This window comes from Heterodontus francisci, chromosome 5 (assembly GCF_036365525.1).
Source record: "Heterodontus francisci isolate sHetFra1 chromosome 5, sHetFra1.hap1, whole genome shotgun sequence".
In the NCBI taxonomy this organism is placed as follows: Eukaryota; Metazoa; Chordata; class Chondrichthyes; order Heterodontiformes; family Heterodontidae; genus Heterodontus; species Heterodontus francisci.
In genome coordinates, this window is record NC_090375.1 from 48,120,057 (window position 1) to 48,144,622 (window position 24,566).

General features: G+C 41.8%; 2 protein-coding genes across 5 annotated transcripts in view; one reads left to right on the forward strand and one right to left on the reverse strand.

The window, feature by feature from the left end:
• LOC137369824 (forkhead box protein H1-like) overlaps positions 1-6,478 on the reverse strand; it is a 268,380-nt gene extending 261,902 nt beyond the window's left edge. Inside the window, exons 1-2 of the mRNA XM_068031392.1 lie at positions 5,973-6,478; positions 3,795-3,876 (exon numbers count right to left, since the gene is read on the reverse strand). The gene's annotated coding sequence lies outside the window, so the exon portion shown is untranslated. The remainder of the gene's footprint in view (positions 1-3,794; positions 3,877-5,972) is intronic.
• LOC137369823 (protein NDRG1-like) overlaps positions 1-24,566 on the forward strand; it is a 110,158-nt gene that overhangs the window by 10,859 nt on the left and 74,733 nt on the right. The window contains exon 1 of one of the 4 annotated variants that reach the window (XM_068031385.1): positions 6,378-6,523. The exons of 2 other annotated variants lie outside the window; for them this stretch is intronic. The gene's annotated coding sequence lies outside the window, so the exon portion shown is untranslated. Of the gene's footprint in view, positions 1-6,377; positions 6,524-7,452; positions 7,473-24,566 lie in introns of those variants that run through there. One more of the 4 variants, XM_068031389.1, reaches the window with a different exon arrangement.

Below are 24,566 nucleotides of genomic sequence, written 5' to 3' on the forward strand. Positions count from 1 at the left end.
CACATTCTTCCTTATGAGATAACAGTCTAATTCCCTTTTGAATGCCTCGATTGAACCTGCCTCCACCACACTCTCAGACAGTGCATTCCAGACCTTAACCACTCGCTGTGTGATAGTTTTTCCTCATGTCACTTTGCTGCTTTTGCCAATTACTTGACATCTTTGTCCTCTCATTTTTGATCCTTTCACAAGTGGGAACAGTGGGTGGCACGGTGGCGCAGTGGTTAGCACCGCAGCCTCACAGCTCCAGCGACCCGGGTTCGATTCTGGGTACTGCCTGTGCGGAGTTTGCAAGTTCTCCCTGTGACTGTGTGGGTGCTCCGGTTTCCTCCCACAGCCCAAGACTTGCAGGTTGATAGGTAAATTGGCCATTATAAATTGCCCCTAGTATAGGTAGGTGGTGTGGGGATGTGGTAGGAATATGGGATTAGTGTAGGATTAGTATAAATGGGTGGTTGATGGTTGGCACAGACTCGGTGGGCCGAAGGGCCTGTTTCAGTGCTGTATCTCTAAAATTAAAAAATGAAATAAAACAGTTTTTCCCTATCTAATCTGGCCAGACCCTTCATGTGTGCCTTAAAGGAGGAGAGGGAAAGGGACCTGTGTAATTGTACGGGTGTCCGCATCAGGATAGGGAAGAAAACAAATGGAAAAGTGAGTTTTAAGCAGTTTTTCTTCTTGCTGCTAAAGGAAGTGAGAGTGGAGATAGCAGAAGGGCTTGCCATGATCTTCCAATCTTCCCTGGATAGGGGAGAGGTGCCAGATGATTGGAGAGTGGCAAATGTGACACCCTTATTCATGAAAGGGTGTAAGGACAGTACTAATAACTACGGGCCAGTAGTTTAACATCAGTGGTGGATAAGGTTTTAGAAACAATAATCAGGGAAAAAAATTAGCAGGCACTTGGAGAAGCTTGAGTTAATTAAGGATAGCCAGCATGGATTTGTAAAAGACAGATCATGCTTGACTAAACTAATTGAATTTTTTATGAAGTAACAGAGAAGGTTGATACAGGGAATGCGGTGGATGTTGTCTATATGGATTTTAAGAAAGCATTTGATAAAGCACCACATAAAAGGATGGTTAACAAAATTGAGGCTAATGGAATAAGAGGGTCAGTGTCAATTGGATTAAAATAAATTGGCTTAAGGACAGAAAACATGTTAAATGGTTGTTATTCAGACAGGAGGATGGTAGACAGTGGTGTTCTCCAAGGGTCAGTGCTTTCTTTGCTACATCTAAATGACTTGGATATTGGAATACAGATTAGAAATTCAAAATTTGCCAATGAGACCAAACTTGGATGAGTGGCAAACAGTGTGGATGATATGAAACGCCTGCAGCAGGACATAGATAGGCTAGCAGAATGGGCAGACAAGTGGCAGATGGAATTTAATACAGACAAGTGTGAGGTGATGCATTTTGGCAGAAGGGATAGGGTGAGGCAATATATATTTAATGGCACAGGTCTAAAGACTGTGCATGAACAGAGAGACCTGGGGTGCATTCGCATTGATCTTTGAAGGTGGTAGAACATATTGAGAGTGTGGTTAGCAAAGCATATGGGATCTTAGCCTTCATAAATAGAGGCATAAAGTACAAGAGCAGGGAGGTTATGCTGAACTTTTATAAAGCTCTGGTTAAGCCACAACGAGAGTATTACATCCAGTTCTGGTCATCACACATTAGGAAGAATGTGAGGTTCCTTGAATGGGTGCAGAGGAGTTTTACCAGAATGGTTCCAGGGATGGGGGACTTTAGTTACAAGGTTCGGTTGGAAAAGTTGGGGTTGTTCTCACTGGTGCAAAGGAGATTGAGAGGAGATTTAATAGAAGTGTACAAGATTATGACAGGCTTAGATAAGTTAGACAAGGAAAAACTGTTCCTAGTAACTGATGGTACAAGGATTAGAGGACACCGATTGAAGGTTTTGGGCAAGAGATACAGGGGGGGATGTGAGGAAGAACTTTTTTACACAGAGTCACAATATTACACAGCGAGTGGCAATGACCTGGAACTTGCTGCCCACAAGGGTGATGGAAGCGGAGACAATCAATGATTTCAAAAGGAAATTTGATAGGCACAAAAAGGAAATAAACTTGCAAGGCTAGGGGTATCGAGCGAGGGAATGGGACTAATTGGATTGCTCCGCAGAGAGCCGGCATGAACTCGATGAGCCGAGTGGCCTCCTTCTATGCCATAAAAGACTATGACATTCTGGTAAATCTCTCTATACCCTGTCCAATATGATTACATTCTTCCCGTAACGCTTTGGTCTAACTGGCGTTTTATACAGTTTTGTTTTTATTCTTTTGTGAGATATGGGCGTCGCTGCCAAGGCCAGCATTTGTTGCTCATCCCGAATTGCCCTTGACAACTGAGTGGCTTGTTAGGCGTTCTAACGTAACATCCCTGCTCTTACACGCTAGGCCTCAGCCAATAAAGCAAAGTATCATGTATGCCTTCTTAAACACCTTATTAACCTGTCCTGATACTTTCAGGGATCTGTTCTTATAATCTTAAAAATAGAAGCAGGCCATTCAGGAATGGAATCATAAAACAAATCTTTTCAAAATCCTAAAAACAGCAATTAAATCAACCTTTAACCTTCCAAAGAATACAAGTCTAGTAATCCCTCCTCATAATCTAACTCTTTGGAACTCTCAGTTCTGGTATGCCTTGCAAAAAAAAAGTCACATTCGCCATTGCTTCTATATCCTTCTCATAATATGCAGACCAGAACTGTGCAGAGTACTCCAAGTGTGGTCAAATCAAGGTTCTATACATCTCTCTGCTTTTCAATTCTATTCCTTTAGAAGTGAATCTTGGTGCTTTGTTTGTACTTTTTGGCCTTGTGAACCTGTCTTGCTACCTTTAATGATTTGTAAGTCAGTACCCTTGGATCGTTTTTCCCCTCTACCTCAAAGAAGTATTATTCCTCCTATCAAAATGCACCAACTCACACTTATCTATATTGAAATTAATTTTTCATCTATTAAAGTCTTCTTCTGTTTTATCGCAATCTCCTCCAGTACTAAGCATACCCCACAATTTGGTGTCATTTGCAAATTTTGAAATTATACTTTTGATTTTGGAGTTCAAATTATTTTCATAAATGGAGAATAACAGTGGTCCCAGCACTCATCCATCACTGTAGAACACCACCTTCCACCAGTCTGGGTAATTATTTTTAACTCCCCACTTTCTGATCCATTGAGGCTGAATCAAAAAAGCAGCCCCATTTTTTAAGCATTTCTTACCAGCTTCTTCTGGCACCAATTTAATTGAGCATCATTCCAGCAAACCCTGAGCAAATAAGATGGGAAACCCATGAACACCCCTTTTGACTCATTAACATGACTGTACTTTGCCTGGTGCCATTATGGATGTAGGAACTCCACAGCCCTTCAGGGAAAACCCTGGAAATCCCAAGGCAATGTAAAGCTGATGGAGAACTGCTATTACTGATCCCTGGTCTCCATCCCCTTTGCCTTTCATTTGTGCCAGGGAATAAGAGTATTTCCTAGGCATAATTGACAAGAAAATTGGCCCCAATGCTCATTGCAGTGAGACTTTTACATTCTGGCTGCTGTGCCATTATTTTAACTAACTTTTTAAAAATTTTAATCTTCCCCAGCTACAAGTGATTTGAATGATGTAATTCCATCAAAGACAAGGCTTTGTTTCTGTTATGCGCGTATGCAAACACCAGTCCAAATGGTTCACTAAGCAACTATCAGGAAAGTTTGAATAGGCAGGGGCACTTTTATCTGGAAACGAAACTAGGAAGATACCTGATTAGAGTTCCTTAAAATGATGAAGTGATCAATACGGTGAATGTGTCCACTTGCGGCCAAGTCCAGAAATATAATATAGCTACAAACAGATCAAATAAAGAATTTAGAATTGATTTCTTTGCAGATTTGGTCTCTTTACTTAAGAAAGGATATAATTGCATTGGAAGCAGTTCAGTTTACTCGACTGATTCCTGGGATGAGAGGGTTATCTTATGAGGAAAGGTTGGACAAGTTGGGTCTGTATTCATTGGAGTTTAGAAGGATGAGAGGTGATCTTATTGAAACACAAGATCCTGAGGGGACCTGACAGGGTGGATGTTGAAAGGATGTCTCCTTTTATGAGAGAGACTAAAACTAAGGGGCAGTTAAAAATAAGGAGTCTCCATTTAAGACAGAGATGAGGAGAATTTTTTTCTGTCAGAAGATTATGAGTCTGTGGAACTCTCTTCCACAGAGAGGGGTGGAGGCAGGGTCATTGGATGTTTTTACGGTAGAGATAGACAGATTCTTGTTATGACTGAGGTGGGAGGAGTGTACTGTTTTTCTATTGCCACTTCTCCACAGGTCACAACATATATATATTTTTTTCCTAGTTACTGATACGGTCAATCATAGACTCTATTTTTATCCCAAAAAATAAAATACACCAACCTGGTTTCTTTAATAAACAAAAAAATTATCAGTTTATTATAAAACAAGTCTTAACCAGTAATGAAGCAAAGAATTAACACACAGATTGAAATACAAAAGTTCCCTTTTTACCTTAGTCCCTCACATACACACATACATACTGTAAAATAGAGATTTTCTCTTTAGAGCTCTATTACAAAAAAAGCAGGCAAAAAAGAATACATTGGCCAAATACCCACTACTTCTTGAAGGAAAAAAAGAGAAGACATGTAAAGATGTTAGATGTCCTTTGTTTTGGTGTCCCAAATCATAGAATCATAGAAAGTTTAAGGCACAGAAAGAGGCCACTTGGCCCATTGGGTTTGTGCCAGCCGAAAAACGATCCACCTACTTTAATCCCACCTTCCAGCATTTGGTCCGTATCTCTGCAGTTTACGGCACTTGAGGTGCATATCTAGACTCCTTTTGACTGAGTTACGCATAGACGGCTGTCACTGGGATCTTCCTAGAACAGTTATTTTCAGGCAACGTTGAAGATCAGCTTGGGCAGGTTTTCCAGGAGAATTGCAGAAACAGGAGTTTCAGTTAGGCCTTGCAGAGGAATGCAGCATCAATTTATCTATCTCTTACACTCACTTCTAAGAGCTTCTCAAAGAGATAGAAAAATTGGCAGGCTTTTCAAAGAGCTGAAACAGGCTGAATTGGAGTTTGTCTTTGGCAGGTTGATTCTTTAACTCCTTTACAGAACACTGTCCATACCCCAAATGCCTGTTCAAAACAAAATCACAAACATCTCAGGAGTCAAACCTCCTGATCCCTAGAAATCTTGACCTGTCACTTCTCTGTAAACATCTTCCCCAAGTCAAAAAGCCCGTTGCTGGGTATTTATCTGAAAACAGGTGCCTTCCAGCATTTGCTGTTTACAAGCCAAGTCCAAAAGACCTTCTGATGACATTTTTTTTTTAAAAAGCCACAAATTCCAGTATCTATGGAATCTTTTTTCAGTTTTAAAACACAAATCCTCAAAATTTAACAAAAAATAGAAGCACTTGCAACATTCTTGACAAACAAGGGATTAATAGGGTATCAGAGTAGGCAGGAAAGTGGCATTGAGTCTACAAACAGATCAGCCATGATCTTATGGAATAGTGAAGCAGGCTCGAGGAGCCAAATGGACTACTTCTGCTCCTAGTTCGTATATACGTATGTAGATTGTTGAGAATATGGCCTGGCTGAAGCAGGTAGCATTGCTTCATTTAAGGGGAGGCTTGATGCATTCAATGGGGAGAAGGGAAACGGATAGGAATAGGTAATTACAGTGCGAGGGGGTTCGTGTGGAGTAGAAATATCCTGCTGTACAGCTACACATATCGGACTTAGGTAGTTTTGTCATTGTAGCAATACTTCAATTCAAGAACCACATATTTGCCAAGTGCCTGCCTCTCTCACTGTGTGCTAAAGGTTTTCGTGTATGTGAGATAAACACAAACACGATAGCTTCATTCAATACCAACAGCTTCATTCAATAATCGTCCTACTCCTTACCTGCTCTAAATTGCATCAGTCTGTCTGCGTGATGTGTGCAGGTAATCACGTAGCCGTGCTAAGTAAAAAAGTAATTATCTGTAAGTTGGGACAATAACAATTTATTTTGCACGTTGCCTTCTGACAGCCTTAATTATCCTGGTATGTGGGTGTGCTCGACAGCACATACGCCGTTGCAACTTGTTCCACATTTTTTAAAAGTGAGTTGAAAAGCGCATTTTCCGTTGATTTGTTTCTTCTTGTCCTTTAATTTCTTTTTTTCAAAACTTTTAGTTTGTAAATAATTTCTTGTTTGCAAAGCAACAGCTTTAAATGGAAAGTGTTTCCTGTCTAATAAAAGACACGTGTCTGTAAGATGAAAAAAAGTGGGCAGTGCCGAATCTGAAGGCTTTATAAAAACCTCCTACATCCGTTCATATCAAAACAGTAACAGGCAGCAGAGAAAAATATACGGACAGAACCTCCCTAATCTTTAACAGATAAAGATTTTAAAAACAAACGGGCTTTGCTTATCCAGCAAGTTTAACTAAGTGCGAGATCTTTAGTTCGAGGTAAGTTTTGTTTTGACATGTTTCTTTCAAGTTTCAATTTTGATTTACTTTTGAATTGATAGTTTGGAATATTCAAAAAGCAGTGATTATTCTGTTATAACAAAAATCATTAAAGTGTATCGAGTTGTATAACTTCTGTCGAGTGCAGCGGATGATATTTTCTCTCTTGGGCCAGCATCGCAATAGTTAGAAACTGTAAATGAGATTAGGAATAAAATATAAATAACTGTCACAGATTACTTCTGCATCTGGAGTTGCAATCACATGGAAAGTCTCTTCAGTTGACATCCTCAGCTTTGTAAAATTAGTTCGCTTCACGGTGTTCTTGGTGGATACTATATTCACTGTACTACATTTAGATATCCTGTCGTCTCATCTTCCCGTGTTGTACAGTATTTCCGATTCCTAGTCATTGATCTCATTCCCCTCCACTCACCCACCCACCCCTATAAATTATTTTTAAAGTTCTTAAATGCGTCGTGGACCTCGCCTCCTGTGGCTCCAACAGTGCGTTCCAAAAAAGTGATAAACTACTTTTATGTTTTGTTGTGCAAACAAAATAGACCTCATGAGAGTTCCTAGAGCACGCCAGTTGTGTTGCAGGTGCCACTCAGCACTTTATTCCCTGTAAATAATTGACCCCAGCCGTTATCCAGATGTAAATAATAGTTTAAACAACCCAATACTCGAGCTTGTGTGGCCAAACAACAGTTGAAGAAATGGTGAACAGTTGTTTTGTTTCCAAAAGGGAAAGCTGGGAGTACACTACATGGTGACTCATCTTTGGATAGAGCTAGAAACCACTGGAGTTTAGCTGTTCCAGCTTGTGTTATTTGAACCCCTCCTCGCTTCCCCATTGGTTTGCATTCAATGCATTTCTATACACCCAACACAACAGTTGCCTTGCAGATATCTAGTTGGCGTCATCAATTGAATAACCATCTTGCGGGTCTGTATTGTATAATATGTTGCTATAATCATAGCATGTAATTAAAATGAAAACGCTTCAGAATGAAATATGGTCAATGCCGGAAATCTGAAGTGAACATTTACTTCTGATGAGAATGTTAAACTTTAGAGTTGGGTTCTGGATATTCTTTTCATCCTCCAGGTCTTTGCGTGGTTTCTTCTCCTCTCCCACAGTCAGCCTTTTCCCAAAAATGCTTTTTGGATAAAAAGAGTAAATCTTCCGGGATGATGATCATCTACTTCTCCAGAAGATTTAGCTGACGGTATTTGGGAGCAATCTGTGAGCCTCCTACTTTTTTTTTTCCTTAGTGTGGCTGTTCACACTTGTAAAAAATGTGGCATGCAGAACCTGCATTACAATTGGGAGCATTAGATAATGAAAGAGAAGGGATTTTTTCTTTCCCACTAGCCCTTCAGTTCCCATTTTGAAAATAGCCGCAAGGGAAGCCACAAGGAGCCGTAGGACATGATAGCTCGAAGGCTCCATAAGCCATACCTCGCTTGCTGGCGAGTTCATTAATCGACATTCCCAACTTCTCCTTCCCGCCCTTACAAATCTAATGGTGTCAGTCATTTTTTGGGAGAGTATGTCATTCTCAATAAAAGCAACCATCTAACAGCCTTTACTAGTCGGTAGGCGCAGTTTGCAGGTAGCGCAGCTCTCCCCACTGCTCGCTTACACACCAGGCGGCATCACTGGGCACTGGAGTCCGAGGCCTGGCGCCGAGATCGATTTCAACCAGGGCGTTTTTAAAATGGGCTGGGCAGTCCATCCGCTTTACTTATCGCAAAAGTCACATTTTTAATTCTATTTTAAAGTTTTCTTTCTATTGGAAGGAGCCGTCCGCAGAAGTGTGCATGCATTTTGGTTTGTTTTTAGTGAGAAGTCGGTGATTGGTCAAGTTAAACGTCGATCAAATCCAATTCGAATTCAATCAATCGATTCGTATGGACGTATCCCTTTTGGCCCAGGTCCAGCCTCCAACCGTTTTAACCGTCGCCAGTGTTGAAGCAAAATCAAAAGCGCAGCAAAACTGCTGTCAATCAAATGCAAGCCCCGCCCACAGCTGTGCTAACACTGATTGGTGCTTGCACGTGGGGACGTGGCAATAAAGAGTCAATCAGTGTGCTTCCCGCCTCAACCGGACGGCAGTGTCGTTCAAAGAAAAGCAAATCACCTGAGTTGACAGGTAGGCGGCATCTTGTATAGCTGGAGTGCCATTTTGTGTTGGAGGTTCGAGGCGGAGGAGGTAATTTAAAAACTAAACTCTAGCACACTTAATTGTTAAATAAATATTTTGAAAAATCAGTAATTTTGAAAATGAGGAAAAAACTTGGATTTATATCGCAACTTTCATGCCCTTTGGCTATAAAGCTCTTTGGATATATACTATGAGGTACTGCTTGTGGAAAGTGGTAACTAATTTGAACACTAAGTTCCCACACCCAGCACTGAAGGAATGATCAGAAACCTTTTTTAAAATTTGTTCTTGGGATGTTGGTGTCACTGGCAGAGTCAAAACACTAGAAACAAAATGTGCTGGAAATATTCAGTAGGTCAGGCAGCATCTGTGGCGAGAGAAGCAAAGTTGACATTGTGGGTCTGTGACCTTTTATCAGAACTCCAATCTCTTAATTGCTTTTCAGAAAGTGTGAGCTGCCTTTTTGCACTACCGCAGTCCTTGTGATGGAGGTACTCATAGTGCTGTTAGGGAGGGAATTTCAGGATTGTGGTGTTGCAGTGATATTGGTTAAAGGATAGGGAGTGCTGTTCTTTGACTGGTGCCAAGGCATCTTTCACATCTGCCTAAGTGGATGGACATTGGCTTAAAATCTTATTTGAATAGTGGCACCTAATGGTGCAATACTCCCTCAAGTATTCAAGTCTCTGCAGCATAGCCTACAACCTTCTGATTTCAAGGGAAGAGTGTTACCACTGAGCCCAAACTCGCTCCTTAAATTTAAAACTTTGCAAAGCATTTTAGCTATCTCCATCCCTACTTGCCTTAGCAACCTGGGATGCAAGTCATCTGGACCAGATGACTTGCCACTCTAGCCTTTCCAGTATATTATGCCAATCAATTTTCACCCCATCCATTACTTCCAAAATCCCCACTACTACCAGTTATTTTGTCAGCATCCTTGTCAGATTGTGGTCAGTAAGGTTGGTGGGCTACAAGCACAACTAGTTGTCTGGAAATATGTGGTGGCAGTAATGGAAATGTGGCTTACCGGGAGGACTGGGCGCTTAATAGTCAAGGATACAAAGTGTTCAGAAAAGATAGGGGAAGAAAAAAATGGTGGGTTGGGTGGCAGTACTGATTAGGGAAGACATGGTGTTGGAAAGAAAGCATGTCTTTGAGGAGGGCAAGAACAGAATCCATTTGGTTAACGTTGAGAAACAAAGATGGCATGATTATTCTACAGGCCTCCAAATCATGCGAGAGAGGATTAAATCTGCAGGGAAATCTGAGATGTGCAAGAACTATATAGAGTGGTGATGTTGGGACTCTATTCCCAATCGATATTTGGGTGATTACTGTTCGAGTAAAAGAAAGGAGAGGGAGGAATTTCTGAAATGAGTTCGGGAGAAATTCCTTGACCAGTATATTCTCAGTCCACCTAGAAAGGAGGCATTGCTCAATCGGTTGCTGGGGAATGAGGTGGACCAAGTGTTCTGGGGGGAACACTTGAGTAAGAGTGCACATTGTTCCTTGCATACTAATCTAAACATTATGATACAATCTAAAGTAGAGCTTTTAAATTGGAAGAGGGATAACTTCAATGGGATGAGGGGATCTAGCCAGAGTAAAATGGAACTAAAGACTGACAGTAGAAACTGTAATGGAATAGTGGATGACCTTGAAGGAGATGTTTCAGGTACAGGCTTTGTACATTCCAGCAAGGATGAAAAGTCGGGGAACTGTAGCCAGGGCTCCTTGGATGATGAAATGAAAGAGGGTGTGTGATGCATGCCAGGTGAATTCTTCAAGCGAGAGTGAGGCCAAATATAATAAATTGAGGAGAAATGAAGGAAAAGAAGACTGGCAAAGAGAGAGTATGAGAATAGAATAGCAGTTAACATAAAAAATTTTGGGTTCCCTACCAGCATGTAAGTAGTTAGGAAGAGACATGTTTAGAGGTGCAGGCCAAAGCTAGAATATGTAATGAGTGGTTACTAAGGAAGAGGAATCTGACAAAATGTTAGTAGAAGCAGGGATTGTCGAGGTAATGGAAGGGGTGAAAATTGATGGGCAGGATGTGCTGACTGTGCTTGGAGTAGAGAAATTGCCTGGTCTGGATGGCTTGCATCCTAGATTGCTAAGAAAAGTGGGGGTGGAGATGGCAAAAGGGTTTGCCCATAATCGTCCAAAGATATAGGAGAGGTGTTAAAGCATTGAGGTTTGCAAATGTGACGCCATTATTCAAGAAAGGGTGTAAGGATGTTCCTAGGAACTCCAGGCCTTTCAAGTTTTAACGTCCAGTGGTGGGTAAGGTTTTAGAAACCATAATTGGGGATAAGAATCAACAGGCACTTGGAGAGGTTTGAGTTAATTTAAGGATAGCCAGCATGGATTTGTAAAAGGAAGATTGTGCTTGACTAATTTTAATTGAATTTTTTGAAGTAACAATGTTGTGCAGGGAAAGTGCTGGATGTTGTCTATATGGATTTTAAGAAAGCGTTTGACAAAGTACTACATAAAAGGTTGGTTAACAGTCCAGTTCCCCTTTAAATGCCTCAATTCAACCTGCCTCCACCACACACTCAGGCAGTGCATTCCAGATGCTAACCACTCACTGCGTGAAGTTGTTTTTCCTCGTCACTTTTTTTGCTTCTTTTGCCAATCAGTTCAAATCTGTGCCCTATTGTTCTCCATCCTTTCACAAATGGGAACAGTTTACCCTATCCACTCTGTTCAGACCCCTCTGTCAAATCTCCCCTCTTCCTTCTCCAAGGAAAACCGTCCCAACTTCTCTAGTCTTATTTTTTTTATAAGTTGTTCTGAACAAGGATGTAACATTTGCAATTCTACAGTACTTCTGGCACCACTCCTGAGTCGAAGGAAGATTGGAAAATGATGGTCAGTGCCTCCTGTTATGAAAGTACTTCTATTTTTAAAATTTTTTTTGAGTATTTGTGTTAGAATTATCTTCTCTTTGGCCTCCTTGTCTCAAGAGACAATGGGTAAGTGCCCGGAGGTGGTCAGAGTGGTTTGTGGAGCAGTGCCTGGAGTGGCTATAAAGGCCAATTCTAGAGTGACAGACTCTTCCACATGTGCTGCAGATAAAATTGGTTGTCAGGGCTGTTACACAGTTGGCTCTCTCCTTGCGCTTCTGTCTTTTTTCCTGCCAACTGCTAAGTCTCTTCGACTCGCCACAATTTAGCCCCGCCTTTATGGTTGCCCGCCAGCTCTGGCGATCGCTGGCAACTGACTCCCACGACTTGTGATCAATGTCACAGGACTTCATGTCGCGTTTGCAGACGTCTTTAAAGCAGAGCCATGGATGGCCGGTGGGTCTGGTACCAGTGACTAGCTTGCTGTACAATGTGTCCTTGGGGATCCTGCCATCTTCCATGCGGCTCACATGGCCAAGCCATCTCGGGCGCCGCTGGCTTAGTAGGGTGTATATGCTGGGGATGTTGGCCGCTTCGAGGACTTCTGTGTTGGAGATACGATCCTACCACCTGATGCCAAGGATTCCCCGGAGGCAGTGAAGATGGAATGAATTGAGACTTCGCTCTTGGCTGACGTACGTTGTCCAGGCCTCGTTGCCGTAGAGCAACGTACTGAGGACACGGGCTTGATACACTTGGACTTTTGTGTTCTGTCAGTGTGCCATTTTCCCACACTCTCTTGGCCAGTCTGGACATAGCAGAGGAAGCCTTTCCCATGCGCTTGTTTAATTCTGCATCGAGAGACCGGTTACTGGTGAACTCTTGAACCACTTCCAGAGTGTGATCGTCGATATTGATAGATGGGGCATTTCTGACGTCCTGTCCCATGATGTTCGTTTTCTTGAGGCTGATGGTTAGGCCAAATTCATTGCAGGCAGCCGCAAACCTTTCAATGAGTCTCTGCAGACACTCTTCAGTGTGAGATGTTAGAATAATGGACATTGATTTATTTGGGAAAACTGAAAAGACTGACACTGAGAGGTCTTTGAAAACAAACCTCGACTGGATATTGCATGCCTTAAGCTCAGTAAACAACAGAAATTTTGGTGACTTGGAAGATGTTTACAGAGCAGTGACATATCAAGATTTATAGTGTTCAGAAGGTTCTGACTTGCTGTTGGGGGTTTCGCTTCTGAGATATTTTGGTTCAGTTGGGGTCTGGACTGTTTGAAAGCCGTTGAAGATCCGCCTGCCAAGAGAAACACCCAGCTCATCTCTTTCCTCCAGTCTTTGTAAAACTCTGCAAAGATCCAGTCTGTGAGTTAAAACCCCCTGATGTTTCATTTCTCCTGAGAAGCTGGAGAAACCTGCCAGATTAATTCTCAACACTGCCTGAAATGAACTGCTCCAGGAAAGATCCTGGTGACCTGTCTGTGCTCTCGGACACCAGACTATATGCCATTTTGGAACCCAACATATTTTATCTGATTTCAAGAATTAACAAGTATTTGACCAAAGTATTCTTTGTTTTGCCTCTTTTTTTTTGTAAAAGAGCTCCTGTCGACAAAATTTATTTTTTTTCCTCTTTAGCCAGAGTGTGTATTTTAAAAATGGAATTTTGATGTTTCAATCTGTTAACGCTTTTGCTTCTTTACTGGATAAGTCTTGTTTCATAATCTGAATGTTTATTAAAGAAACCTGGTTGATGTATTCTGGGATAAAGAGTGGAGTATGAGTTATCATATCAGTAATTGGTTAAACATTTAAAATATGTTGTGACCTGTGGAGGAGAAGTGGAATTAGAGAAAACCATGCACTCCTCCCGCCTCTCATCACACTCTGCAACTTCCACTCCATTCCCTCAGTATCCTTGGATGCATCTTGCCTGGTTCTGGTGCTTTATCAACTTTAAGTGTAGGCAGTCAATCTAATACCTCCTCCTCCTTTTTATCTAAAATCCTTCTTCTGTGGCCTGGGCAGCAGCATCTTCCTTGGTAAGGACAGATGCAAAGTATTCATTTAATACTTCAGCTATTCACTCTACTTCATGCGTAAATCGCCATTTTGGTCCTTAATTGGCCCTACTTCACCCTTTTTACCACTTTTTAAAAACTATTTATATGTTTCTAGAAGACTTTGGGGCTTTTTTTTTTTGTTCGCTGCATGTCTCTTTTCATACTCTTGCTTTGCTTCTGTTATTTGCCTGTTCACTTCCCCTCTGAACCTTCTATATTCAGCCTGGTTCTCTATTGTATTATCTACCTGACATCTGTCATAAGCACACTTTTTTTTTTCTTCATCTGTATCTCTCGTCATCTGGGAAGCTCTGGATTTATTTGCCCTACCTTTCCTCTTCAAGAGAATATACCTTGACTGTGCCCGAACTATTTTTTTTTTTTTTTGAAGATAGCCCATTGTTCAGCTGTTGTGTTCCTGCCAACCTTTGGTTCCAAGTTAGCCCAGAACCATTTTTACCACATTGATGTTGGCTTTCTCCCAGTTATCAGATGCAAAAATTGCAAGGAATATCAAAGCTAACAGTAATTTTTAAAATCCATATAGAGTTGTAAGGGGGAAGTGTGGGCCCATCAAAGATGGAAGTACATTATGTAAATTATGAAATGAAAAACGATGTCAAATATTTTTATAAATTAAGAGTACATAATGCACTTTAAAACAAAGACTGGTACTGGAAATAGTTTTGTTTTTAAGGCTGCTATTAGATTAGCTTTTTTAATGGAAAAAAGGATTGTGGACAATTCATAACAATGTGAAAAGCTTTTCAGCTATGAGAAAAGGCAGCAAGCTGTCAAAGACTGTATTGGCTGTTGAAAGATGCTCAGTTAAAAGGACTGTTGGGTGTGGAGGAGCTATTAAGTGTACTTTGCATCAGCCTTTAATTTTGAAGGTGATGCTCAACTGATGCAATTAAATATTTGTCAGCAATAAAGTTGTTAATAAAATAGATGAACATGTTTTAGGAAGAATTGATACAGGGGGCTGCCAGCTTGGATGGTATCCACTCAAGGGCTCTTAAGGAGATGGGACAGATGCTATGTGAACCTTTGAATTGTAAGGAGAATAATCTATTTCCAATTATAAAGCGGACAGTGGCCGATCTGATATCTGTAGGCCCCCTTAGCTTGATGAGAGTAGGGGAGGTGCTTGAGGGGATCATTAGGGTGACACTGTGACTACCTGGGCAGTAAAGGTGCCATCAGGGACACCAAACAGAGCGTTTAGAACATAGAACAGTACAGCACAGTACAGTACAGGCACTTCAGCCCACGATGTTGTGCCGAACCTTTAACCTATTCTAAGATCAAACTAACTACCTACCCTTCATTCTACTATCATTCATGTACCTATCCAAGAGTCACTTAAATGCCCCTAATGTATCTGCTTCTACTACCACCGCTGGCAGCGCATTCCACACACCCACCACTCTCTGTAAAGAACCTACCTCTGACATCTCCCCTAAACCTTCCTCCAATCACCTTAAAATTATGCCCCCTGGTGATGGCCCTTTCCACCCTGGGAAAAAGTCTCTGACTATCCACTCTATCTATGCCTCTCATCATCTTGTACCCCTTTATCAAGTCACCTCCCATCCTTCTTCGCTCCAATGAGAAAAGCCCTAGCTCCCTCAATCTTTCTTCGTAAGACATGCCCTCCAGTCCAGGCAGCATCCTGGTAAATCTCCTCTGCACCCTCTCTAAAGCTTCCACATCCTTCCTATAATGAGGCGACCATGAAAGAGAAGATTCTGTCTTAACAATTTGTATTCTTTGAAGAAGTTACAAGGATAGTTGAGAGAAACCAGGTACGTATTGTCTACTTGGGCTTTCAGAAAGCTTTTGAGGTATTGCACAGGAGGGTTCTCAAAAAATAATTTTCTGAAATTAGTGTTAATCTACTGATTGAAAGCCAGCTGAAAACCTGTAAGCAGAAATTGGTTGCAGAGGGATTTGGATCTGTTTGAAGACCAATCACCAATGGTGTCCCACATGGATTGGTGTTAAGACCATTACTATTTGTATTAATTGCCAAGCTGTAGGTGTTGGAAGGATGATCTACAAGTTTACAGATGATATCAGCATATGTGTAAGAATCAGGGATGTAGAAGATTAATTGCAAGCAGACAGATGTGTTGGATTGTGGCCATGACTGGAAAATGACTTTTAACTTCAAGTGCAGTATAATGCACATGGGAAGGCCAAATGCTGAACATGCATGCATCCTTCAAGGAAAAGGACTAAATTCATTGAAATGGGAATCGGGGACAACTTTCCATTGGAGTTATACCTAGCACAAAGGAAGATGGTTGTGCAGGCCTGTTATCTCAGCTCCAGGACATCGCTACAGGAACTCCTCCAGGGTAGTGTCCATGGTCCAACCATCTTCAGCTGCTTCATCAATGATGTTCACTCCATCAGGTCAGAAGTGGGGATGTTCACTGCACGATGTTCAGTACTGTTAGCAAGAACTTGTACTGAAGCAGTCCATGCCTGTGTGCAGCGAGACCTGGACAACATTCAGGCTTGGGCCTGACCGGTATATTCTCAGTCCACCTAGAAAAGTGGCATTGAGTTAGGCTGATGGAAACGGTCAATAATATCAGATGGCACATTTGTCACAAGTGCTAGGCAATGACCATCTCCCCATGGCATTCAGTGGCAGTATCTCCCACCATCAACATCCTGGTTGGTCAGATACTTAACTGGACTAGCCTTATAAATCTTGTGGCTACAAGAGCAGGTCAGAGACTGGGAATTCTGTGGCAACTAACTCTCCACCTACTAACTCCCCAAAGCCTGTCCTTCTATAAGACACTAGCCAGGAGTGTGATGGAATACTCTCCCCTTGCCTGGATGAGTGCAGCTCTAACAACAGTTAGAAGCTCGACACTATCCAGGACAAAGCAGCCTGCCTGATTGGCACACTATCCACCACTTACACATTCACTCCCTCCACCATCGGTGCACTGACAGTCGTGTGGACCATCTACAAGATGCACTGCAGCAACTCATCAAGTCTCCTTTTGAAACCTTCCAAAGCTGGGACCTCTGCCACTTAGAAAGGCAAGGCAGTAGACTTACAGGAACACCATCACCTGTAAGTTCCCCTCCAAGTCTCTCTAACCTGGCTTGGAATTATATCGCCATTTTTTCACTATCGCTGGGTCAAAAACCTGTAACATTTCTTCCCAACAGTATTGGGTGTACCTACACAAAATGGACTGCAGCAGTTCAAGAAGGTGGCTCACCACCACGTTCTCTAGAGCAATTGGGGATATTGAAGAAACCTGGTTCGTGTATTCTGGGATGAAGAGTAGAGTATATGATTAAATGTTTACCAAGTTATTGCTACAGTCAATCAAAGTATATGTTGTGACCTGTGGAGAAGTGGAACAAGAAAAAAACAGTGCATTCCTCCTGCCTTAGTTGTAAACACCATGTTCTCTAAAGGAACTGATGTATGCTGGGATAAGATTCTATGAGCTTGTGCTCATAGAATAGACAGCACAGAAACAGGCCATTTGCTCCAACCAGTCCCTGCCAGCATTTATACTGCACTCAAGCAATCTCCCACCCTACCTCACCTAACTCTATCCGCTTCATTCTTTTCTTTTCTCCCTCATGCTTATCTAGCCTCCCCTTAAATACATGCTATTTGCAAGAACCACTCTGTGGTTGTGAGTTCCATGTTCTCACCAGCCTCTGGGCAACGAACTTTCTTCTTTAATTCCCTGTTTGTTTGATGTCTTGGTGACTATATTAAGGGGCTAAATTAAAAATCAGAACCTCAAAGGTAGTAATCTCTGGGTTATTACCTGAGCCACGAGCAAATTGCCATACTGTAAATTAGATTAGACAGTTAAATGCATGGTTCAAAGATTGAGTGAGAAATGGGTTTCGATTCATGGGGCATTCGCACAAGTACTGGGAAAGGTGGGAGCTGTACCATTCAAACAGTCTGCACCTAAACAGTGCTGGGACTAGTGTTCTGGCGAGTCTTATAACTAGGGCAGTAGAGAGGGCTTTGAACTAAATAGTGGGGGCAAGGGATCAAGTGAGGGAAAATGTGATAGTTTTAAGGAGAGAAGACAAGAGCAAGATGGCAATAAGGATAATGATGATCAGGATATAACAGGAAGGGATAGCGCATACAAACTTGAGTGAGCCAGCAGATAAGACTAGAGGTTGTGAACGGAGAGTAGGAGAGGGTTCGGGAGAGATGAAATTGAGAAATCCAGAAAGGCCAAGGCATCAGAACAGTATAGCATTGTAGGTAAAGACCAGCAGAATGGGACGGGAAGGAACAGCATTTAACAAATAGGCAAATAAGGGAATGAAAGCAAAAAATGAAATTAAAGATTCTTTATTTGTGCCACTAGTTCTTCATATTGCAAATGCTTCACACATTCATATAGTGGTACATGATTTAGATCTAATCGCCATTATAGAGACATGGTTACATGGTAATCAAGGTTGGGAAATAAACATTCCAGGGTACACAATATTTTGGAAAGACAGATTAGCAAAGGAGGAAGGATAGCACTGATGGTAAAGGATGACATAAGGGCATTAGTGAGAAAGGATCTGGCCTCAGACGATCATGAAGTAGACATAGTATGGGTGGAAATAAGGAATAGCCAGAATCGCAAAACGCTGATGGGAGTAGTTTATGGCCCCTTTTAACAGTAGTTGTACCATTGGACAGAGCATTGAACAAGAAATTTATTGTTGCTTTAACAAAGGCAATGTAATAATTGTGGGGAACTTTAATCTTATAGATTAGGACAATGAAATTGGCAGGAGTGGTCTAGATGAGTTTGTAGAATTGTTTTTGGGGCATTTCCATTGTGGAGCCAACTAGAGATACAGCTATTGTGTATTGTGATCTAGTATGGTGTTATGAAGCTTGGTTAATAAGCATAGTAGATCCTCTGGGAAACAGTAATTATAATCCTATTGAATTCCATGTTAAGTTTGAAAGTGGCATTACCATCTCAAACGAGAATTTTAAACTTGAAGCCAAAAATTACGTAGGCGTGAGGGGAGAACTGGCTACGGTAAATTGGGTAAATAGACTAAAAGGTATGGCGGTAAATGAACAGTGGGAAACCTTGGTTTTTTTTAAAAAAAACATTCAAAATGTTCAACATAAATGCATTCCTTTTTAGAAAAACAAAAACTCGGCAAGAAAGACTCATCTGTGGTTCACTCAAGAAGTTAAGGATCGTATTAGATTAGAAGAGGCCTACAGTGTTGCAAAAAAGAATAGCAAGTCTGAGGATTGGGAGTGTTTTAGAAACTAGCAAAAGGCCACCAAAAAGTTGTTGAAGGAAAAAAATAGAGTAAAGTAGCCAGTAATATTAAAAACAGATTGCAAGAACTTTTGTAAGTACATAAAAAGGAAGAGTAGCTAAAGTAGACGTTGGTTCCTTCGAGGCCAAGATTAGATTAGAGAGAGATACAGCACTGAAACAGGCCCTTCGGCCCACCGAGTCTGTGCCGAACATCAACCACCCATTTATACTAATCCTACATTCCTACCAAACATCCCCACCTGTCCCTACCACCTACCTATACTAGGGGCAATTTATAATGGCCAATTTACCTATCAACCTGCAAGTCTTTTTGGCTTGTGGGAGGAAACCGGAGCACCCGGAGAAAACCCACGCAGACACAGGGAGAACTTGCAAACTCCACACAGGCAGTACCCGGAATCGAACCCGGGTCCTTGGAGCTGTGAGGCTGCGGTGCTAACCACTGCGCCAAGACAGGAGAAATCATCATGGGGAGTGAGGAAATGGCAGTGGCATTGAACAAATATTTTCTGTCTTCACAGTAGAAGACACAAGTTCCATACCAGAAGTAGGCAGTAACCTTGGGGCTGAAAAAAAAACAAGTGAGGAAATTAAGAAAATTCATATCAGCAGAGAACCAGTATTGGAGAAATCTAAGGGTCTAAAATCTGAAATCTCCAGGACCTGATGGTGTACATCATAGGGTTCTAAAAGAGACTGCTGCAGATTAGTGGATGTGCGAGCTATGATTTTCCAAAATTCCTTAGATTCAGGAACAATTCCGTCAAATTGGAAGCAGACAAATGTTACACCACTTGTCAAGAAGGGATGAAGAGAGCAAAAAGGAACTACAGGCCAGTTAGCCTAACATCCGTCGTTGAGGAAAATGCTGGAGTCCATATTAAGGAAGTCCTAACAAATCATTTTGAAAAGCACAGTATGATTACAAGGACAAATCAACATGGTTTTACTAAAGGGAAATCCTGTTTGACAAATTTGTGTAATCTAGTAGGGCAGTTAAAGGGGAACCAGTAGATGTAGTATACCTGGATTTCCAAAAGGCATTGGATAAGATGCCACACAAGGTTAATTGGCATGATGAGGGCTAATGGAATTGGGATAATACATTAGTATGAATAGATGATTGGTTAACAGACAGGAAGCAATGAGTGGGCATCAGTGGGGCATTTCAAGTTGGCAGGCAGTGAATAGTGGAGTGCTGCAAGGATCAGTGCTGGGGCCTCAGCTATTTACAATCTGTCATGCAGGCCCCTACCTACCAATCAGCTACCTGCCAAGAATGAGACATTAATTTTGCCACATGAACATTCAAACTCAATTGCTGGGGGGGAAAAAGAGGGCCTATCACAAGGAATTGCTAGGCCCCCTCACTGGAAAGGCTTTTTTTTTTTTTTGCACACTAGCAGACAGTGTTGGAACAAATTACCAGTCTCTGCTTCCCTCAATATACAGATAACCTGCTCAGACCAGTTTAGTCACATGACTTACTGGCTATTGGAGTTTTTTGAATTTGAACTTGCCAAAGTTTTAGAACTCTCAAAGCTGTTTGCTCCTGGACTGAAAAGACCTCTCTCCTGTCTGCTTTCATCTCGTTCTAAACAGTTTTGGAATCCATTGGAAACACTGGAATCCCAAGAGAAAAGTCTCCTACAGTGAAAAAGGTTTAAGAAGAATACTGGGCCCCAATAAAAAGCAAGAACTACCTACAAAAGGACTACAGTGAGCTCAAAGCACAGTAATGGGAAACTCTTCTGATATTGCCTCAAACCTCTTTTTTTTTTTTTTTGTCTGTTTACAAATGTGCATCGCTAGCATTGGGCGTGGTGTGTATCTGTAGGCGTTAACTGAATTAGAGTTTAAGTTTCAATAAATGTCACTTTTTTTTCTTAAAGCCTGTTTATGCTCATTCCTATGCTTTTATAATTGGAAAGTGGTGAACGAGGATTCACCAAGGGGGAGCTCCAGTGGGTCAGATGGTGGTGTGGGGGTGGCGTAAAATTGAGTGGCAGGCCTAACCGCCCCGATTCTGCCTCCGAGCAAGTTTACGGAGGTTAGGCGGGGGGGTGGGAAATGGCATGCCTGCCTGAGGCCAATCAAGACCCTTAAGTGGCCACTTAATGGCTACTTGAGGGTCCTCTCGTACCTCCACGGGTATTTTACCCGTGGCAAGCGGGTGTGCTAGGAACGTGAAAGGCCGCCCAGCAATAGCTGCCGGCCTTTCTGCGCCCCAGAGGGGGCATGGCAGTCGGGCACAGGGTGCCCGATTTGAGGGCTGCCCCTGCCTCCCGACCCACCTCCGGGATCCAAGACACCCCCAACCACCCTAGCCTCACCAGGGCATGACCGTTTTTTCTCTCCCCTGGTAAGGCAACCCAATCTTACCCACTCTCTTGGGTCCATAGCTTCAGCTGGGCTGCAGTCCCAGCAGTGGACACCATTCCCGGTGGTGCTGCTGAGACTAAGAGCTGCCAGCCCGCTGATTGGCCGGCAGTTCACTGAGACGGGACCTCCTCCCTCAAGCAGGTGGAAGTCCTGCCTCGAGGCAGTTAAAGCCTGGGGCCCCTTAAAATATGGGACGGATCCCCAGGCTAGGCGGAAGAGGGTTAGTCACCGACATTTACGTCAGAGTCTGGCTCCCGTCCGCCCGGTGTTTTTAAAAATTAAATCCTGTTACAATAAGACCAGGTGAAGATTGAAAGAGAGCCCTCGACACCTTTCGCACCTGGTCATAGCACTATATTAATGACTTGGATGTAGAGAGAATAATGTATCTAAATTTGTTGATAAATAAAGGTAGGTGGAAAGGTAAGTTTAGAGGCTGCAAAGAGATATAGACAAGTTAAGTGAGTGGGCAACAAGATGGCAGTTATGCACTTTGGTCAGAAGAATAGAAAAGCAGAATATTTTTGAAGGGGGTGCAACTTGTAAATGTCGATCTTTGTTTAAAGAGACTTGGGTGTGCTTGTACAAGGAACACTGTTAACATGCAGGTACAATCAGCAAATAAAAGGCAAATGGCATGTTATCCTTTATTGCAAGGAGATTGGAGTCCAGGAAGAAGGAAGTATTGCTACAGTTGTACAGGGTTTTTGTGAGACCATATCTGGAATACTGTGCAGTTTTGCTTTCCACATTTAAGAATGGATATACTTTCATTGGAGGCGGTACAGCGAAGGTTTACTAAATTGGTCCCTGGGGTGAGGGGGTTGTCCTATGAAAGGCTGAGTATATTGGGCCTATATTATCTGGGGTTTAGAAGAACGAATGGCAATCTCATTAAAACATACAAGATCCTGAAGGGGCTGGATAGGGTAGACACAGATTGTTTCTGCTGATCAGGGAATCTAAAACACGGGCACAGTCTCATGATAAGGAGCCAATCATTTAGGACTGAGATGAGGAAAAATTACTTTACTCATAGGGTTGTGAATCTTTGGAATTCTGTACCCCAGAGGGTTTTGGCTGCTCCATTGTTGAATACATTTAAGGCCGGGAGAGACACATTTTTGGTCTTTCAGGGAATCAAGGGGTATAGTGAGCAGGCAGGAAAACGGAGTTGAATCCTAAGACCGGTCGTTCGGATCCTTTTTTGAATGGTGGAGCAGACTTCTCCTATTTCTTGTATTCATGGCCTCTAGTTTTGCTCCGCCCTGTGAGTGGAGACACCCTCTGTCTATCCTCTTTTATCAAAAAACTTTCATAATTTTAAAGACATCTTTTTTTAAATAATTTTAAAGGTCACCCCTCTGCCATCTATTTTTAAGAGAAGGAACCCAGCCTGTTAATCCTTTCCTGATGGGTATGACCTTGTATTTACAAAGTAAATACCAGAAATGTTTCTGCACCCTCTCCAGTGCCTCTATATCCTTTTTTTTGTGTATGTATGTATATATAATATGGTGACCAAAAATGTAAAATCTACTCTGTGGTCTAAGGTTTGCTACAATTGTAGCATCACTTTTTTTTTTACTTTTCAATTCTATTTCTCTAGAAATAACTCCTAGTGCTTAATTTACTTTTTATGGCTGTGTCAACCTGTACCACTACTTTTAGTTAGTGATTTGTATATTTATGCTCCCAGATCCCTTTGCTCTTTTTTAAATCCAGTTAGATTCTTCTTTTCCAAGTAATGTCACCTCTTTCTTAATGTTAAGACTTCACTTATCTATATTGAAATTCATTTGCTAATTATCTTCTCGGTCTGCAAGTTTTTATTAATGTTGTTTTGGGTTTATTAATGGCTTCTTGCAAAACATCCCCAAAGTAGTCATTTCTTGCAACCCTAGATGGCGAGCATCAGCAAATATGTATAAAACTTGAAATGAGGCCTCCACTTTGAACCAGGACAAACTACAGACTATCTGCACGCCACTTCCATTTTGCAGCCATTGGCCATGATATTTACACTGGGCTGGGAAGGGAACGAGGGAGAGAGTTTTCAGATGGGGAAAGCAGAGGGTTTTGTTTATGGGATGGGGTGCCGTTGGCCATTTGTGTAGAGTTAAGCCAGTTGGATCTAAGGGAAAACTGCTCTCGCCCACAAGAATTTTACCAAAAGGCATTTCCCTCTTGGATCCAACCTATCTTGCTTTTTACCTGCCCAGCTTCCTGAGACCCAGGAATCCCAGCCTCCAGGTGTTAGAAATAAAAGAAAGTAGTTAAAATGGCACAACACAATTTTTAAGATTTTAATGACCAAGCCATTTTGAGAACAGTTTGTTTGCCTATCCCCAATTTCCACCCCTCCCCCTCCAATTTAGACAGGAAGTGGGTGAGTTGGTGTTGGCTTAAAAAAAATTTACCACCTTGTCTTTGGGTTAAAATTCTCCCCAGTGTCATGAGATTGATTGAGGAAGGACACTCTGCAGTCTTTCTATTGTGGTATATAATGAATTCAAATGCCATGCCAGTTGGATGAGACCAAATGGCCTGGTCCAGCTATTAACTTGGTGCTCAGAGGGCAATTGTCATGCATTATTTTACTATTTCCTATGTTGTGTTATTAAGGACCACTTGAAAGAAAACTAACTTCAATATTTATTCTCCACATTTAACCCAGTCCTTGTGTTATGCTGCTGTGACATATCAAAGTGCATGCTCTCTGTATCTTTCCCTGTTCCACACCCTCTTTTTTTTTTTTATAAAAAAAAAAATCACATTTTTGTATAGCATGTTTTAACATTAAAAGCGTTCCAAATTGCATCAGGTCACTCAAGGTTAACAAAGGCAGAAATAGACACTGATTTGCTTGATGCTTATACTAAGGAGTGTACTTCAGCAATAAATTAACCAATGTTATGAAATATCTTTAGCAAACAGGGTTAAGGAAAATCCCAAAGCCTTTTATTCATATATAAGGAGAAAGAGGGTAACTAGAGAAAGGATTGGCCCACTAAAGGACAAAGGAGGAATGTTATGCTTGGACTCAGAGAAAATGGGTGAGATTCTAAACGAGTACTTTGCATCGGTATTCACCGAGGAGAGGGACATGACGGATGTTGAGGTTAGGAACAGATGTTTGATTACTCTAGGTCAAGTCGGCATAAGGAGGGAGGAAGTGTTGGGTATTCTAAAGGGCATTAAGGTGGACAAGTCCCCAGGTCCGGATGGGATCTATCCCAGGT